At 40.5% G+C, this 11,722-nt stretch overlaps 1 long non-coding RNA gene across 1 annotated transcript; it reads left to right on the top strand.

Annotated features, from left to right (window-relative positions):
• The first annotated feature begins 4,639 nt into the window (after nucleotides 1–4,639).
• LOC134068471 (uncharacterized) lies at nucleotides 4,640–10,898 on the top strand. The gene is made up of 2 exons (XR_009936713.1): nucleotides 4,640–5,227; nucleotides 9,620–10,898. It is a non-coding gene; the product is annotated as an uncharacterized LOC134068471 (long non-coding RNA).
• Nucleotides 10,899–11,722: the final 824 nt, after the last annotated feature.

Raw genomic sequence — 11,722 nt, 5'->3', positions numbered from 1 at the left:
TGACTAGGAGTGCTATACTCTCGTTTTCTGTCAGTACTGTAAAGCGCCATGAGACATGTAAATACATGCTTCACATTGATCGAACATGATTCTGTTGGATGAATTCATGCTCTGCCAAAATATGTCAGTTCAACGAAATAACATTGTGTTTGAAAGAAACACATGATTTTGTTTAATTTAATGTTTTGTTAACAAAATCGTTTCATGCCATTGTAACGTAATATGGTTTGATAAATTGGACAGTCCCAACTTCTCATTTTTTATAGTGCACTGTGAGAGCCTCCTCTTCAGTGTTTACCACATGGCCACAAGCCTACTGTTACTGTATGATGAAGTGAGAAATGACACAGAGCCGAACAGTCATTCCGGTGCAAGCTCGTAAATCAGTCAGTTAATTTGCGCACCAATACCATATCAGTCAGCCTGGGCCAAGTACTGACAGGGGACCCTCATAACATAATGACCAAGATTAGTACTAATGAGGTAGCAGATATTCTATTCTTTCACAAAACTTGAACTTTAACCAGCACCCAGGAACTCTACCACCAGCCCCCCTGCTCCTCAAATAGATGGGCAAACCATAGAAAGAGTGGAAGAGTGTACCTTGGCACAATCACTGCCGATGAGCTGACATTTAAAAACAACACCGACCATATCTTCAGGAAATGTCAGCAACATACAGTATGTACTTCCTCCATAAGCTGACAGCTGAGGAATCAAGAAATCAATTCTACTTTCTACTTTCTGCTTCACAACTGCTTCATTGTTGAGTTGAACAAAGGCCCTCTCAACAGACTAATTATATGGGTCAAGATCATTGGACGACCCCACATCATCCTTGCAGTCATATTTGAGAAACAAAAAATCAGGAAATGGAGGCTCATGGCATCTGACTCCATTTGCAACCTCAATGACCAATATGAACTATTAGCCAGTCCCTCCCCTTAACATCTAAATTCTAAATTCTTCACCTTTGTGCCTCCATTTGCTACCCCCTAGCCTACTATCAATAGACGCATAATGAGATTAGTTTGGTTTTTTTACATTTACAAAGGTAAAGAATACTTCAGTTTGTCTGCGGACACCCTCCTCAAAGTAGTATAGGTACAGGTAATGATTTTTTGAGCCTAAATTGAAAACTTGACTCAATGTTTTTAATGAATACTCAAAAGTCTAAGGAAGTGCAACTACGTGAGCCCGTTTCAGATCGTAATTTCTATTGTCTGTCAGTCTTAACACAGGCTGCTGAACATAGGCTGCTGAATATGAACTTGATTCGAGAATGCGTTTACTACAAAACAATTATGGAAAGTCAAAGTGAAGACAGACAACAAGTAATCAGTATTTACTAAGCACTAAGACAGGGGTTCCCAATCTTTTTTGGCAGGTGACCCTATTTCGATGTTGGCGACCCCAACCATTCACAACATGTTGTGAGAGTGCACATCTCATCTCGGCTGTAACATGTAGTTGAGAGCGGTACTTTGATTTTTAAGCATGATCAAAGATCTCATGTGTCGACATTTATTTCATGCAGCTATATTGTTATGAAGGATCCATATTAGTTTTTAATTAATTAATTAATTTTTATTTCATGTATTCTCATGTAATGTACAGGTCCATTTTAAGATACCCAATATCTCAGCCGACCCCACAGGGGGTCCCGACCCCAAGGTTGGGAAACGATGCACTAAGAGGTATGAATGCAAAATCACCTGATGATATTCTCAATCTTTTCTTTTTTGGACAGAGAGGGAAAATTACACAAATGTAGTTTCAAATCCCGCATATTGATGAAAAATGAAACACTAAATACACTGCAGTTTAAACACATCCCATTCATCTTACAGTGTTCTAAATGTTTATCTTTTGTGTGACCTTGTAGAAATCATTTGATATTAGATGTAGAAAAGATCAATGAGAACATACCGTTTTGTTCATGCTTGCTGCTGAGAGGAGTACGTTGTTGACCATTTAGCCTTATGAAGTCATCTAAATGAGCTGAGAACAGCACTGTGGAAAATAATAGAGGCCAGCTCGACGTGACAACTGTAGGTGTCTCTATACTGATGCGGTGGGTGTAGAGTCTATGCAGACACTGTGGTTTGTCAGAGACATGCACTACTGCATTACCACAGCAGTGTCTCACAGATTGAGTATGGCCATAAGTCACGTATCTAAACCTCATTTTGTTCCCATTTCTCCTCCTAGACACTCCTACTGCTACTGCATTGCTATTTATTTTGTTAATACTCAGAGGAAGTTGTAGCCAACCACGTCCTGTTTATGAACCAAACTTATCTGTTGTCTGGGCCTGATGTAGTAGAACACTGTTCATGTCCTCGATGGGAAGTAATAAATTCACAATTTCACAATGAATTGATTTGACTCTGTCACAGTCAGAACCCTTTCTGCTCATTCTCTACAGAATGTCCTCCTGGTGAGAGAACAAACAGTTCAGTCATATATTTATGTTGCCTTAATCAAGACATATATTATGCACACAGCTGAACTTTGGTGTTTTGTAATTCCTTTCTAAATGAACTAGAACTACTTGAGCTGGAATTCTCAATCAGTCATAAAACCTGAAAATAAATAAGCACCCAGATGTCATGATGTCATTCTTTTGTGGAAGTTCCAGGGGGTAAATCAAACCCAGATAGATAATAATGTGATACATCTGGGTTGATGGCTATCAAGAAACCTCTCACAGATATCTGCATTGATTTCTATCTGTCTGTAGGTCATATTTGCATGGAAAGGTTCCACCTACAGTACTAAGAAGCCAAGACTTCAGTGTGGCCTGGGACAAATGTGCTCAATTATCCGAACATTCCAAGGACTGGAAATGTCTCGGTCTTCCCTTGCATAACTGGATTCCAGAATTCTCGGAGTAAAGTGGAAAAGCAAAATTAACCGTATTGGACATGCAGCATCTGGAAAGAAAAGGTTACCGATATTCAGTTGCTCTGAAACGCTTCAAATGTCATTTGATCTCATTATGGCACAATCAAAAGGACAGTAAAAATATTTCATGTGTTATTTAACTGTCTTTCCATTTGCCATCATCATTTTCATTCTCCCAACAGTTGTTAAAATCCTAAGGAAAAACATTTGAAAATATATTTCTGCACAAAGTGTCCCAACAGCAAAGACTCCAATGACAAAGAAAATAAGTAGCACAGATGAAAGCCCAAGACAGGTCAGAATGGGGGAAAAAAACAGGACAAGGAATTGAAAAGTGAATTGTGTCCTTCCAATATCATACACACAATCGTCTGTCCTCGGAGGTCTTGAACCTGGACAATAATTGGGTCAGTGGTTCAAATTGGAACCGCTGAAATTGGCCTTTGAGTAACAGCTCTGTAGAAGTGTGTCAGTAGGCCTACCTTTGTGAAGGAGAAGGGGGCTGCGGTTATTGTTGAGGGAGTTGAAATGAACAGGCTGGAAGCAGTTACGTCTGACAGCACTCACAAATACACACACAAAATGTATCGGGAATTGGTGTCAACAGTTAGAAAGTTAGTCCACACTGCAGAAGCAACTGAAATGTACATATTGTAGATATCTTCTTTAGTCAGATCAGACTTTTAAACTGATTAAGGACATGTTCAAGCAAAATCCCAAAAATAAAGGCACAGAGAGATATTATTTCCATTTCCAGTGAAAATATAGGCTGGGTGAACCCTGCCTGAACTTCCGGGGAATTTGAATTTCGCCCGGCAGCTCAGGCTGGATACCAGCAGATCTACTTTCGCTGTTTCATTGCCAGAATCTTTGGCTCCAATCAGAAACGGCTTTCTCTAGTCCTGGCACGCTATTGGCCGGTGACGTGACGATAACGAAACTTAAGCAGCAAGGAATCGAAAGCAGCAGCCGCTGTCGCTTCTGTTATGGAAGATGTTAAAGGCAAGTTCATACAGTTCACACAGCAGAAGGACGTGTTTGCGATTCTTCCGACCGGCTTTGGTAGCCTAAAAGTTTAATTTACCAACTAGCCCCCTCGTGGCAATTGCGTACGAGTCATTTGAACGATGCACATTTATCACGCCTCTTTTGCAGTAGAATCAAAGCGCATCTTCCCCCTTAACAGATTGAGCTTAGTATGGTGAAAACTAGTGAAAATACCTACAATTTAAAGAATGTCAAAGCAGCACCATTTCAGGGAGATTAATTTAGACTTATCTTTTGCCTATGTGTTCACAGGCACCTCATGTGTTAAAGGCTTATACAATTAATAACCTCTCTGGATGACATTCTTCAGGATTTACTAATGAGATTATCAGATTGCATAATGATACCCTACCAAACCAAACAGAGTCACACACACACACACACACACACACACACACACACACAAACTATCTATATGTTGACCATTCATCAGTGGGACTGTCCCTCTCATCTCTATCTTCGCTTACAACTCACCTCAGGGCTACGTGTTACAGTTGCAGTGTTATGAGGACGAGGGACTATAGGGAACTGCTATCAATGAACATCCAGGAAAGGACTTTGAGATTGTGTACCTGGGAGGACTGGTCAGTTAACACTGTTGCACGTTATAAATAAGGCTATACCTGCTGAGGATGGTCAGGTCTGTTGGAGTATAGGGGACACTCTAACACTGTTGTGGTGTGGGATAAATTTTATATGTTTCCCATTGTATTAACCATTTACTATAGCTTACATATAATTAACTCTAGTTGCCATCCTGGCCTTAGGAATGTGGAGGTGACCCCATGGTGAACCCATGGCACACAAACACAAACATGGTTGAGGAGTTCTTGTAAACATTCTTATCTCTGATAATTACCAGGTGGTTAAAGACTCACTAAAGTGTGTCTAGTGATTTTCCATGTGTGTGTGTGTTAAGGGTATAAGAACAGGCTTCGCCCACAGATGTGTGGGCTTGTTACTTTGACTTTCATGTGAGTAACATGCTCCCGGTATCGTGAATAAAGCTGCAGTCTCACACCAGTTGTCTTGGAATAATTTTGACCACATATTTGGCGACGAGGATGGGATACCTATCTCTGAGACATAGCGAGGAGGACCAAAGGCGCAGGACCCTAACCAAGTCGACTGGAGGGAGATCTCTTTGTGATCTTGGGAGAAGGCCGTCATCAGCAACCAATACTGCTCAGCGGCACCCAGCCTGGCCAGAGGGAATCCTCCTGTGACTCGGATACGGTAACACCCGTGTTTGGTGGTCACAGACAACTTGGTGGTGAGTCCCTGATTTTACATTTGTTTAAGTTTGTAAAATGGGGTGGTTGTATATACATGGTTTCCTACCTACTGTAAACAGAGGTAGAAGGTTTTCCTACCTACATAGGGGTAGAGGGTTTTCCTACCTAGAGAGAGGTAGAGGGTTTTCCGGATTTCCTACCTAGAGAGAGGTAGAAGGTTTTCCTGCCTGTGATGGAGGTGGAGGGTTATCCTGCCTAAGGTTGAGGCGGATGATACGTATTTTCCTGCCAGATATAGTGGTAGTGGCCGTGCTGTCTATGAGTAGACAGTGCAACCGGTTCTGCGCATTGTGTGTTTTGGGTGTTTGTGTTTTGCGCATTGTGTGTTTTGGGTGTTTGTGTGTTTTGTACTTTGTGTGTTTTGAACTTTGGGTATCTGATAAGATTGTCATCACATTTTGTTTGATTTGCTCTGATTTTAGGCGTAAGGCAATTGGCAAAATAAAAATATTAAGGAGACACTGATATGGGGAGTAGTAGAGTAAAGACATTAACCCACCAAGAGGGATAGGATGTTTAAGGGACATGTAGAGAAAGTATGGGTCTGAATGTAGAGTTGGGAGATTTGTGGGTAAAGGGAATAGGTGAAGTGAAGGGACATTTCCTTTATCTATAGTGTGGAGCATAGAAAAGCTAAATGAATGTAGGGCTATGGTAGAGAAGGAAAAGAAAGTAGGATAAAGAACAGAAAGAAAGATAGACCTGTGCAGAAGAGAGAGAGAGGCAAAGGCTCTACAGAGGATATTATGGACTAAAGAGTTCTTGTTGCTTGGAGTACTGTGGCTCTGAATGAACTGAACAATATGCTTGAAGGAAGAACATGGATGTGGCTAGGGGGGCTAACCAGAGGAGTAGACCACTTTGTATGCCACTGTGACAAAGACAATCAGAAAGAGTATTGGGATCACCCGTCACAACAGCACTCTCCAACTCCTGTCTGGTCTCAGCATGACAAAGCTGAATGGGACAGAGAGGTCCGAACAGGGGACCCTATGGTGACACTTCTGATTTACAACTTGAACTGTTTCCTCAACTCACTCTGACAACAACAGCACAGCCTACTCAGCCGATTCTCTCTTTCTGTTAACGGGGATATTTTTTCTTGTTGAATGATAAAGGAGCAGAGATTAGTTATGACAGTGAAGAAGGATAATAGTAAGTTTATGATACTGAAAAGTACAAGAGAAGTGCAGGGTATAGGAGTTTCAGATCAGTTAACATCAGACAGAGTTTTAACCCATGGGGAGTTAAATATAAACAACATGTAGTTAAAAAACATTCCTCCTCAGCAGTGTTTGCTCCGGAAAATTACTGGACTGGGATTTAATGTGTAAATGACATCTTACAATTTCACTCACACATAATGGGGTGGGTTTAGAGGTCTGTTTACTCAAATAACTTTGATAGGGGACAAATGCACACAGCCTAGTGTAGTATTAACTTGACCCGTCTGAGTCCAAGGAGATAGGAAAACTCCAGAGTGCTTGCATTTTGTGATGAAATCTTTTCATGAGACCTTGGATCCAAAATACTTAGAACAATGGTACCACTTAGGACATACAGTTAAGACTGTTGAAACAGCTGGCTAATTAGCAATTACATGTAAAGCTACTCTGCAGATGTAGTAGACCCGTCACCTGGTCTGACATATTTGTTTGCAAACTCAATATTCTTATACACATGTGTATTTTAATTTATTTAAGGTGTGTGTTAATGCCAAAGGTTGGACACATGTCCAACACACCTTGGTTTATTTCCTATTATCATGAGAGGCATATTTCTGTAGAAATGGTGATTGGTAAAAGTCATCCCTGTGCAGACAGAGACAGATCTTTGTTTTCTGCAGAGAACAGCTTCTGCACAACAGGAGGAGTTTGTGACTCCTTCTACCTAACAAAAAGCAGATCTTCTCTACTTGTCTATTGCTCAGCCACTAACTGTAATATCAAATAATCCGTCGAAGGCGCAATATCCACTATTGAAAAAGGCTGAGCAGGGGATAGAGCAAACATGTAGAGTAATACATGAGAGAGGAGTTATTGTGATGAACTCTAGCACTAGTCTCTCTAAATGCAACATGTTTCTCTGTAATCGTTCTAGAATTGCATAAATTACAATTAGAGCGGATCCTTATTGTTAGTTTCGATTTGCGTTTATTTTCAAAGGACATATTTGCCACAAAGATACAGAGTCAGCGCCCGTTTCAAACAAAGCTCTGGTATCTTGCCTCTCTATATTAATTCTGCTGTCATGAAGCGCTATTATCACCTATGTCAATAATGTTTAACCAGCAAATCCGTCGACTGAGGTGTGCCAAATTGACACTGTGGCAATATTACATTCCTGGCCAGTGTGAGACTGGAAGTCTCCAAACAAAAGTTGCAACTCTGTCAGGAGAGGGTTAAGTAATTTGGGTGATATACTAACTCCTGGCTGTTGGGCCCTAGATGCATTTTGCATCTCATCAATAACTGCTTGTCCAGACCCAAGACAAAGCAGCAAATGTTGTGCTTCCTAGGAATAATTGGCTAATCCCTTGCTTGGATTTTAAATTAAACAGAGAGTATAGCCACTCCAAGCATATGCAAATACCTGTTAAAAATTGACTGACGAACTGACTTGGACTGACAATTGTGACAAAACTTTTTAGATCATTAGTGTCAACTCTAGCTCTGAGGTTGCCTAATCATGACCTACCATTCTGTGTGGAAACACCTCACTATGTCCCCAGTGGTATGTCAACAGCATGAGGGTCAGACTCAGCACAGACCAGTGGCTTTACTTATCTAAACAATTAGATCCTGAATGATTCCTTATCTGAAGTTTGTAACAGCAGCTGCCAGTGGGATGTTAGCTTGTGCTGACATTGTGTTGTTGCATCCACTTACTGCAAAAGTCCCACATGAAGTATATTCATTGCTTAAACAAATATCTTCTACAAGAAAATCTACGCATCTTACACCTGCTAGTGTCCTGACATATCAGCATGTGTTATTAACCCTTACTCATATAACCCTTGCATGTTGTACAACATTTAATCCAACTACTCTATACCAACAAGATGATGGTGATTTGCGTAATTACTGTGAATTTGTTTCTATGTGCACTAATTCTAGCCTTGACATTTCTGAAACACTTTTGTCAAATCCTGACCTAATCTTGTTTGTTAATGAATCATCTAAGTGTTTGGAGTCCGGAGAGGTAGGGACTGGTTACTTTGTAGTGAATCATTTGATAAGAGTGAATCTCACTCCCTCCCATATTTCTCTGCCCAATCAGCTGAACTGGTGGAATTGACAAAAGGCAAATCTGTTTGCATTTATATTGATAGTCATTTTAACTAGAAAATTGTTCATGATGTGCCTGTAGTAAATTGTCAACCCACACTGCAAATACAGATGTTATCAGCTTGGTCAATAGGAAAGCTGACGCGGCAGCTAAGAGAGCCGCGCAGGGGGGAGTGCAGAGAATAACACCTGAATTTTGAATTTTGAGACAACAAAGCACATGTATTTCTTTTTGAATTGACAAATACCAGATATTGTTACATCTGAAGAGGCTTTAAAGGAAGCCCAGAAAGCATCAAATAATAAGGAAAGACGGAAATGGAAGAATTGTATGGAAAGTACACAGACAGGTCTGTGGCCCTGACAGTCAGGCCAGTTCTTCTGAGGTCTTGTGTTCACATTATTGCTAACCTATCTCATGGCTTAGGCAATGCAAATTCTAACGCTATGATAAAGACAATAGAGAAAATCTATTTTGCACCAGGATTCACTACAGTAGCAACCATGTATTGTGCAAGGTGTATTAATGTGTCTAAAATATAATGTTGCACCTACAATGAGAGTCAAGGAAGGACATCACCCACCACCTGAATGGCTGTTGAGCATATTATAATGTATTTCATTCAATTGAACAAATGGAGAGGATTTGAATATGTGATAGTTGATATGTTCTCAAAATGACCTGGATGTTTAATGAGACATGTGGTACCTAGATGGGGAGGCCCTAAGAAACTAACCTCAGATAACATTTTGTGAATAAAACTTTTTAAATTCTATCAGAGAAATTGTAAATTGGCTTTAGAACCCATTGTGCATACCAACCACAAAGTGCAGTTGCTAATTCAATGTTGAAAGCAAAATTGACTAAAATTATAGTGTCAACAGAGATGGGCTGGGTGACAGCTTTTCCTTTGGCTTTTTTCTACCTTAGAGGCCGTTCATCAAAATCTACAGGGTTTAGCACTTTTGAGATTTTGACCGGACGTCCCTTGCCGGCTCCAGGTTACCTAACCTAAGAGATGTAGATAGGACAATGGTTACATGCGAGAACTGATTGCTGCTCTGTCTTTTGTTTCTCATCAGGTGGCGTTGGCCCTTCCACAAAGTTTGCAAAGGACAAACCCAGCCAAGCCAGGCTCCTAGGAACTCATCAAAGGATTGCAAAGGAAGAAAACGCTGGAACCAGGACAAATGGAAAGGACTTTTCGAAGAATTAACATCTACACCTACATGTACAGCCATAAGGATTTCAGAGTGGTGAAGAATCCAGAACATACATGAACTGAACTGAACATAACCAACACGTGGTTGCAAGAGAGGGTTGACAAAGTATCTATCTATCTATCTATCTATCAAACATATTTTGCAATAGACTGAAGAATGGACTTTTGGGGAGAATGAATAAAATATCACTAGCATCACATTAAAATATTCTTTCTCAGTTTAGCTAGATAAACGTTACAAGTTTGTTGTTTTGGTTTAATTTTATTTGGACAGTTACCTGAGGAGGGTCTAAACACCCAAGTCAGCTCTGCTGTTGAAGACTAGGATTAGGTTTTATTTTTGGTTTTGAATAACTGAGAAAACAGAAGATGTTGATGTTTGTTTTGCTTATTATTCATCTAATCATCCCTTAAGAAAGAAGTTTGTGATAATAATAAAGTCTGTGAGTTAGCCTTCCATGCTAAATTAACATTAACAGGAAATAATGAAATATGTTGGATATGCCAAGAAAAATCTTTTCAAGTGTGAGTGTTTCTGTATTAAGTGTTTCCCTATAGAACTTTTCAGGATTCTCTGTGCGGTCTATTGACTACTGTATGTACCAGCCCTCAATGTTTATCAACAATGACATGGTCCCATGCCAAGTGGAAAGTCTAAAGATTCAGAGAAATACTAGATATTACGAAAGAGGAAATTATAGAACTATAAAATAAGTCTAACCTTATGTTTATTGTATCATGAATATACATATATCGATGCGATAGGAATGGAGCTTCATAGCTCCACAGGGGGGAATATGTGGGATAAATTTTATATGTTTCCCATTGTATTAACCATTTACTATAGCTTACATATAATTAACTCTAGTTGCCATCCTGGCCTTAGGAATGTGGAGGTGACCCCATGGTGAACCCATGGCACACAAACACAAACATGGTTGAGGAGTTCTTGTAAACATTCTTATCTCTGATAATTACCAGGTGGTTAAAGACTCACTAAAGTGTGTCTAGTGATTTTCCATGTGTGTGTGTGTTAAGGGTATAAGAACAGGCTTCGCCCACAGATGTGTGGGCTTGTTACTTTGACTTTCATGTGAGTAACATGCTCCCGGTATCGTGAATAAAGCTGCAGTCTCACACCAGTTGTCTTGGAATAATTTTGACCACAGTGGCATCAGTCATGTTCTGTGGGGTGGTTTGCAGCATCTCTGCTTTGGGGACAGGAAGTGACATAGTGGGTTAGAAGGTCAGTGCTGTCCTGGGATGCCCACTGATTCCGGTGGAGGTGGTGCGAGAGAGGAGGAGGATAGCGCAGCTATCAAGCGACCATGTTGTTGAGTCCCACACTCTGACAGCACTGCACAGCTGCTTCGGTGACAGACTGCTTCACTGTTTGTGTGTGTGTGTGTGTGTGTGTGTGTGTGTGTGTGTGTGTGTGTGTGAAGAAGAAACCACACAGGTCCTTCCTTCCTGTCTTAACTGTCTAACTGAGTGCACTATAAATGTACGTCAACCAAGCTTTATAAGGCTGTACTAGTACTCAATATAACATTATCTTCTCATTGGAGAAACAGTGGGGAAACCCAAGTGCTTTGTTTGTGGTAGTACAGTATGTTTGTGTGTAGTACGTTCTGCTTTTTATATACCTTGCTGTCACTTTGTGCCACTGTAACAATGAATTGAATTGAATTTCCCCTTGGGGATCAATAAAGTATCTATCTATCTATCTATCTATCAATGCAAATGTCTCCGTAGTGGGACAAATAAATGATTATCTTAGCCTAGCCTATCTTGTTTTATTTGATCTGGCCTTGTGTGGTCTGTCCTGGCTTTGTCTTGTCACTGCGTGTTGAGGTGCCAGACTCAGGAGTGCACCTGGCAGTGCTTGTGTAGTGACCTCCATGAGACCTCAGGCAGAGAGGAGGATCACAACACCTCAGGTCAGGTGCTGTAAACAAACAGG

This window comes from Sardina pilchardus, chromosome 2 (genome assembly GCF_963854185.1).
Source record: "Sardina pilchardus chromosome 2, fSarPil1.1, whole genome shotgun sequence".
NCBI lineage: Eukaryota > Metazoa > Chordata > Actinopteri > Clupeiformes > Clupeidae > Sardina > Sardina pilchardus.
The sequence above is the reverse complement of the archived record's forward strand: the minus strand, read 5'-3'. Positions and strand labels throughout refer to the sequence as shown.